The sequence below is a fragment of the Acomys minous genome (assembly GCF_964271855.1).
Source record: "Acomys minous genome assembly, chromosome: 15".
NCBI classification, from domain to species: Eukaryota; Metazoa; Chordata; class Mammalia; order Rodentia; family Muridae; genus Acomys; species Acomys minous.
In genome coordinates this window covers 78,221,710-78,228,764 of record NC_140497.1, presented here as the reverse complement: position 1 = coordinate 78,228,764, position 7,055 = coordinate 78,221,710, and the positions used below count along the sequence as shown (strand labels likewise).

At 41.7% G+C, this 7,055-nt stretch overlaps 1 long non-coding RNA gene across 1 annotated transcript; it reads right to left on the bottom strand.

The window, feature by feature from the left end:
- Positions 1 to 427: 427 nt before the first annotated feature.
- LOC311585066 lies at positions 428 to 4,693 on the bottom strand. The gene is made up of 3 exons (XR_014775084.1): positions 4,573 to 4,693; positions 1,427 to 1,582; positions 428 to 455 (listed from the first exon to the last, which is right to left on the bottom strand). It is a non-coding gene; the product is annotated as an uncharacterized lncRNA (long non-coding RNA).
- Between the last annotated feature and the right edge of the window lie 2,362 nt (positions 4,694 to 7,055).

The window sequence follows — 7,055 nt, the reverse complement described above, 5'->3', positions numbered from 1 at the left end:
TGAGCTCCTAGCCCCTCCTGAGGCATCCCTACATTTACACTGATGAGCCCTCCTCTGATGCCTCAGCATCTTGAGCCTCTAGACTTATCATCAACCCCTGTAAAGCAAGCGGCAGCAAATCAGTCACTCAATTTCTGCAAAGTGCAGATTCCAGCTCTGTGACCTGGGCCTTCTCAACTGACACCTATTGGTTGAGCATCTTCATTGTCCCCTCAGCTGATGGAAGGCCCCGGGTGTTAGGTAAACACCCATCCAAAACCAAACAAGAAAAGGCAACAGAGACAAAGTGCCAAAAGAATGCTGTGGGTCTTCGGGTATTGTCATACTTTTAAAAATTTCTTGTTTGAAAACCATATAGATGTATACGATGTGCTTTGATCACTTCACCTCCTCTTCCTCTTTTGTCTCTTCCTCCTTCTCCTCCTTTCCTTCCCACCTCAGGTGTTTTTCATAGCCTAAGAGAAAGAAGAGCACTCCAGCTTGGAACCCAGGAAAATGTGGACCTCATTCAATGGACCAGGCTAAGCCCTCGTCTAAACCAGGAAAACTAAGACACAAGGTATGAAAGTCATTTGGGATAACTTGGAAATAAGATTCAAATTATAAAAACAAAATAAACACAACTAGTCTACATTCCAGGAGCAAGTCCGCACTTGCAGTCATGAGTGCTGTTGTGGGCTGTTGACCTCTTGTTCACTCTCCAATTTCTCCAAGTCTCTTTCTCCACTTACTTTACTTATCCATGGACAGAGTCTTTGAAAAATATTTATCTGATGGTTTAAAAAAAAGCTTCATTTTTATGTAGAAAGATTTCAGCCACCTGAGTTTCCCCTTTTTGACCTCTACTGCTTGTTTTTTTTTTTTTTTAATATACCTTGAATACCTGGAATATAAAATGAAACTGCCACTGTAAGACTCATAAATATGAAGCTACTTGGAGGCTATAAAGTGACTTACTATCTGTCCCATGTTTGCACAGTGGGCTTGTCACCAATGGCCACTGTGCCCTCTGGCCACACAGTGACGCTGGTAAGTGTGGAAATGCCATAGCTGGAATGCTTTGCCCAGTTTTTAAACATGTAAACATTTCTGAGCCCAAGTCAAATGGTGAAATGGCTGGCTGATGAAAACTGAAGTCTGATTCTTCAACACGTTTGAAGTCCAGCTTTGCCAACACCCTGCCACTGCTCAGACAGGCCGTGGGCTTGAATGGCTGCCATCTTGTCATCTGTCTCCTGCCTATCACAAGCTAAAACACAAACACGAATACCTGAACCCTAAATGGCATACAAGCCGAACACACACTTATCTGCCTTCCTTTCTCTTCATCCACTCTGTCTGACAGACCTCCTGGGGGCTCCCGGAACCCCACAATGACGTCAGAGCAGGTTTGCCCAGGCTGCGTAAGTGTTAGCTAAATACATACCAGTGCAGCATGGCCACCCACCAATGTCCTTCAGGACTTCCGTGGAGTTAGAGGATAATGGTGCCAAGTACTGAACGTTCTCCATTCAAAGATCTGGCGTTGGGTGACACTTGAGCCTTCGATAACAAGAAAGAAAGTTGATGCGACTTTCAATATCTAAGAAAAAATTAACATAAAGGTACTTTGTAGAACTAGTGAAAACTTGAATGGTATCAACACAGAGTTATTGAAAAATTTTCTTTCTAAAGGTGAGGTACATTCATTTGAACTTCATGGAACCAAATACCTGCTTTATTACGGTCAGCTCAGCCTCTTCTGCAAGTAGACCTTTGGTCCTTGATCTGACAACTGCTGACCTTCTATAGAAAAAAAAGGCAAACCAACTCCCCAGATCTCTGTCCTTTAAGTCCAAGCCCAACTTATAGAATAATAGTTTTGTTTTCCAAAACATTATCAAAATAAAACCCGCTAATTCCAGCATAGCACTTTTTAGAAAAGAAGTTAGCTAAAAAGGTTTTTTTTTTTCCCCTTAAATTTTCTTCTTGTAAAAACGGGTTTCTTCTTACAATGCTGATAATCAATAAAAGCCTTTACTTAAGCTCCCCAAATTGCCTCAAGCAATCCTGCCTTTCAATAAATCTAGGGACTTTCCCAGGGGTTTCTGGCCCAGGCCACCCTACCACTTTTATGATAATATATGGGGGTCATGTACGAGGACTTACCCAACAGTCTCCAAATTAAAAGTCATTGGAGCAGGTAGTTTAAGGAAGAGATTTATACCAAGTTTCAAATGGAACAAAGGTATTCCTTACAGCTGAGAGCCATCTGCAACCAATTTTCTCATACTCAGGGTATATTGAAGATAAATATCCTCTTGCGCCTACCCCCTCCCCCTCGCACTCTCTCTAGAGACTCATATAATATGCCACCCAGAGGAAACGTAGCATTTGCACGACATCCAGCTGCTCAACCTCCCTGTGGCCTTCCTCTTGTAGTTCATATCGATTTCAAATCATTAGTCTACTAACTAACCCAGCCCCTTACGTTGTTATTTAACCTGCAAATGCAGGTTAGAAAAGGCAGGATCATCTCAATTGCTACAAGACTCATAGCTTTGACTGATTATTCTGTGTGTCCGTGAGAAATATTAGAATCCAAGTTTGGATAGTTTCCCAACTTGAGTAGAGAGACAAATGTGAGCACAGAGCAGCATGCCCCAACGGCCCTGAGCAGAGCTGGACCCTGACAGCCACGGGCTTTAGGGTCTCCACTAGCGACCCAGGCTTCTATCTTTTTAGCTGTGATCTGCGAGATAAATGAGACTACTTTGGAAGGCTCCTGGGAAGATTAAATGTGGTAATACTTGTAAAATGCTTAGAAAAATCTCCAGAAGACATATAGCAACAATAAAGAGTAGTTATTGTTATTTTATGAATGATAATCCTTTCAAAGTTACTTTCACTAACTACAATGATAACATGATAATAAAATATTAAGTATTAGTACTACAGGCTATCTCTTCGATCTATGGCCCCATGGAACTGTATCTTAGAGTAGACAAAGTAGCATTTACTCTACCATTTATTTCCCTAACTGTCCTCTGAGGAACCTTAGCATCCTGTAAAAGATAACAGGACACATATACACAGTAAATGCTCCCCCCCAAACACATACGCAGGCGCAAACACACACATAGACAAACACACACACACTTACATACAAACACACACACATATAAACAAACACACATAAACACACACATAAACAAACATACATACAGACACACACACGCATAAGATAAAGAAATGCTCCGTTAAATACAACAGAAAAGCCTTCCCACAGAACTCCTCAGTACACTGATTGTCACTGTCAGTTCCGACATAATTGTATGTCTGTGTGTAGAGACTAGTTTGTTTACCTTGGATCTCAATCTTACTTGAGGGAAGAACACAGTTTAATCACAGAATACCCATATGTATGTCGTGATGCTGGCCTAGTATATACTTAAGTTTTTTCAGTTCCTGCCTTTGGCCACACGCTTTTGTCATAAAGTTATGGTCAGATACTATAGTTTTGTAATTACTTGAGTCTGGGCAAATCAAGCTAAAAACAAAGCTTTCTTTTCCAATGTAGTATCATATGCTATTGCCAGCTCCGCAGCACAGATGTTCAAAGGAGAGAAGAGCTTAGCCTGGCCTCTCAACGTTTCATTTCTTTCTACTTCTAGAGCCTGTTTCACAAGGACCAAATATTCTCTTTTAAAGAATTAATAGGAATGCAAATCAATATGCTATTGTGTGTAGTTTGGAGGGCTACTTGTCAGCTGGGGAGACTTACATGTGATTTCTCAAAATAGTCACCGAAAGCCTCTCATTAGACCCTTGTTCACTTTTCCTGGATGCTGGATATTCACCATATGATGCCCTCTGAGCTTCTATATTGCAGAATTGTCCAAGAGTTCCAGTTGCCACAGCATGATAAATTTCCAAGCCCTTTACCTTTCCAGAGTTAGGTGTCCTTAGCAGTCCTTTTATGAGGGACACTGTTACAATGTCTCAAATACACACGTATGGGAGTGTAACTGCCAGCTGTCACTCATTTTCTCCTTACCCCTGCTAACTCTTTTCAACCTGGTGGACTATGAAGTCTGTTCCAGGAATAGACAGGTGGAACAAGAATTAAGCTGCGTGTGATGTCTCATGTCTGTAGTCTTGCACTTGAGAGGCTGAGACAGAAAAATAGCTTTGAGTATTAGGCCAGCCTGGGCTGCTAGTGAGAACTGATCTTGAAATATCTTCCACCCTTCAAAAGGATAACAGGAGAAGAAAAAAAGGAGAGGAGGAGGAAAGAAGGAAGAATTAAATCTCCCCTTTAAAGGTATATTCTCTCTCTCTCTCTCTCTCTCTCTCTCTCTCTCTCTCTCTCGTGTGTGTGCACGCGCACGCGCGTGTGTGCGTGTGCATAGTCAAAAGTTGAGGTCAGATGTGTTTATCCCTCTCCACCTTATTTTCAAGACATGACATCACAATGAACTTCCGGCCCACTGACTTAGCCAGACTGGCTGGTCAGTGAACTCCAGGGATCCGTTTGTTTCCCCCGGACCAATGCCTGGGTCACAGACATAAGCTTTTGTGCCCAGTTCTTACCTGGGTTCTGGGTATCCAAATTTAAAGTCCTCACTCTCGAGTAGCAAGCACTTGAGCCACTGGGCCATCTCCTCAGCCGTTTTGAAAAGAATTTCAACTAATACCTTTCAAAACTTCTTATTCGTGGTGAGCAAGGAAGCTTTCTGTTCAGCAGGAGCCCTGAGACACAGTCCTACTCACTTCCGGTCAAAGGTTTCTATGTATGGCTCCTCCTCTCGTCACACCCCTTCCTGTTCCGCACAGGAAATAGAGTTAGTGTCGGTCATGGTGATGTGGTTTGGCTTTCACTTCTCAAGCCCGTGAGATAAGGAAAACCTGGTCTCCAGCTGCTTACATTGTGTGTAGTCTTTAGCCTCCAGGTTGCTGATGGCTTTCTTTTCATTCAGCAGAATGGGCGCTCAGCATTTTGTAACGATCACCAAGGTCTCAGAAGACAATGGGGGTTGTGCCACATAGTTCAGCAAATTTGAGGCTTCTGAAGACAGGGACTAACCATGTTTTGTGCCATCCAGTATTTAACAGAGGCTAAGCAAATGTCTGCTGGATAAATGGATGAATGAATGAATGAATGAATGAATGAATGAAGAAATGATCACACCTTGTCATTCATAAACCATGATCCAGATAAGAATAGTTTAAGGAGCTTGTTCTTGGTGAAGAGCCCCTTAGGCAGGTGGAATATACTTTGAGAAATATTGCCTAGTCCGTGGGTAGACTAGTTTTATATGACCCCAACTGACAATTACTTAAACACACATCTCTAGAAATCAAACACACACCTCTAATAATTACTAAGACACACACCTCTCATGCCATTATAGCAACCCCTGTCTTGCTTGCGTATGGAGAAATGTTTACAGTCATATCCAGGCACAAATATGATGCCCATGTAGGGGAAAAGAGGAAGCAAGGCACGGGACTGTGGTCTGAAGGAGTCTGGAGACTCACGAATATGTTACTTCATATATTCGCTGAAATATCGCTGGGACACCTTATAATACTGGTGACTTTTACATGTGCGTGAAAGTTCCTTCAATTACTGTGCTTAGGACACGTGTATATGCCACAAATTAGGGTTCTTGTTTCCCCAATTCCTCATCTCTGCTGAAACCCCCAAAGGAGCTCTGGATAAGCCTGGGGCAAGGGTTGGGGTGTTACCATTTTGCAGGTGATATCTGTTATAGGAATAAATTATATATTTATTCCTCTAGAGTCTTTAGTCCAATGTGGTTCACAGGCATGGAATAAAAAACATAACCCCAACACTTCCCCAGTGTGCTCATCCCCAGTGCAGGTGAAGAAAACACATTGAAACTGTACACCAAGGGTGCATGAACCCCAATGAATTCAATTTAACTAGAAGAGATTTGCATAGTCAAGGATGATATTTTTAACAAAAATGGATTTCTCAAATATCTACAGCTTTGACTTCACAGGCTTCTCTTATATTTTTATTAAACAAACATATAGAAAATATACTTCATTGATTTGTTTTTATTCTTATCTGTGAAACTAAAATTCCTTTGAAACAGAATAAATGAGCTGAAATAAATTGATTTGTAACAAAGTTTCACTTGTGACCATAGAATAAGCAGTTGTAGAAATTGAGTAGGGAATTAGCTTAATTCCTGATGTTTCAGAGAGGAGGTGAGGCTAACTGGAGGATGTGACCATTCAGACCACCAAGCTCTGTAAGCCCAAGGCTCGCTAGTGTCCAAAGTGTGAGTCTCTTCATAGTGCGTTCCCCAAGCAGAGACTACAAAAACAGTCATTGAGCAAACTTACGTGACACATTTTGACTTAATCACTTTTCCAATACATCTTGATAAGAAATGTTTTCACCGTGGCACATGCCTTTAGTCCCAGCCCTTGAGAGGCAGATAGAGGCAGGTGGATCTACTTGAGTTAGAGACCAGTCTGATCTACAGAGCACTGAGTTCCAGGACTATCCAGAAAAACCCTGACTCAACAAACAAACAATTAAAATAAGAAGGAGGGAAGAAAGAGGGAAGGAAAGAGAGAAAGAAGAAGGAAGGAAGAAAAAAGAAAGAAAGGAAGAGAGAAAGAAAGAAAGACAGACAGGCTTTCACAACAAAATTTCTAGGTCTCAGTCTTAAGCTTCTCTCCTGTTTGGACGCAGTTTCTGACGCTGCAGTTGCACACCCTCCCTCAACAACTAAGTGACTTTTACCCTGGATTCAACCTCCATCAGGGTCTCAACTGGAATGCTAGAAAGGTGTTAGCTTATGGACTAAGGAAAGAAACAAACCTCCAGTGGAACGTAAAACCTTTCGTTACAAGCCTAGTGACTGCTCATATAATGCTGCGTAATTTTTGTGGATGTGATGGGGGACTGTACAGTGTTTTTTCCCCCAACTGTTGTGAATGGAAGAACTGCAGGAGTCCATTGACATGTTCTAACAGGGATTTTCTTTTTGCTTTATTTAATAGAAATATTTATGCAACAGAGAAATAAGAACATA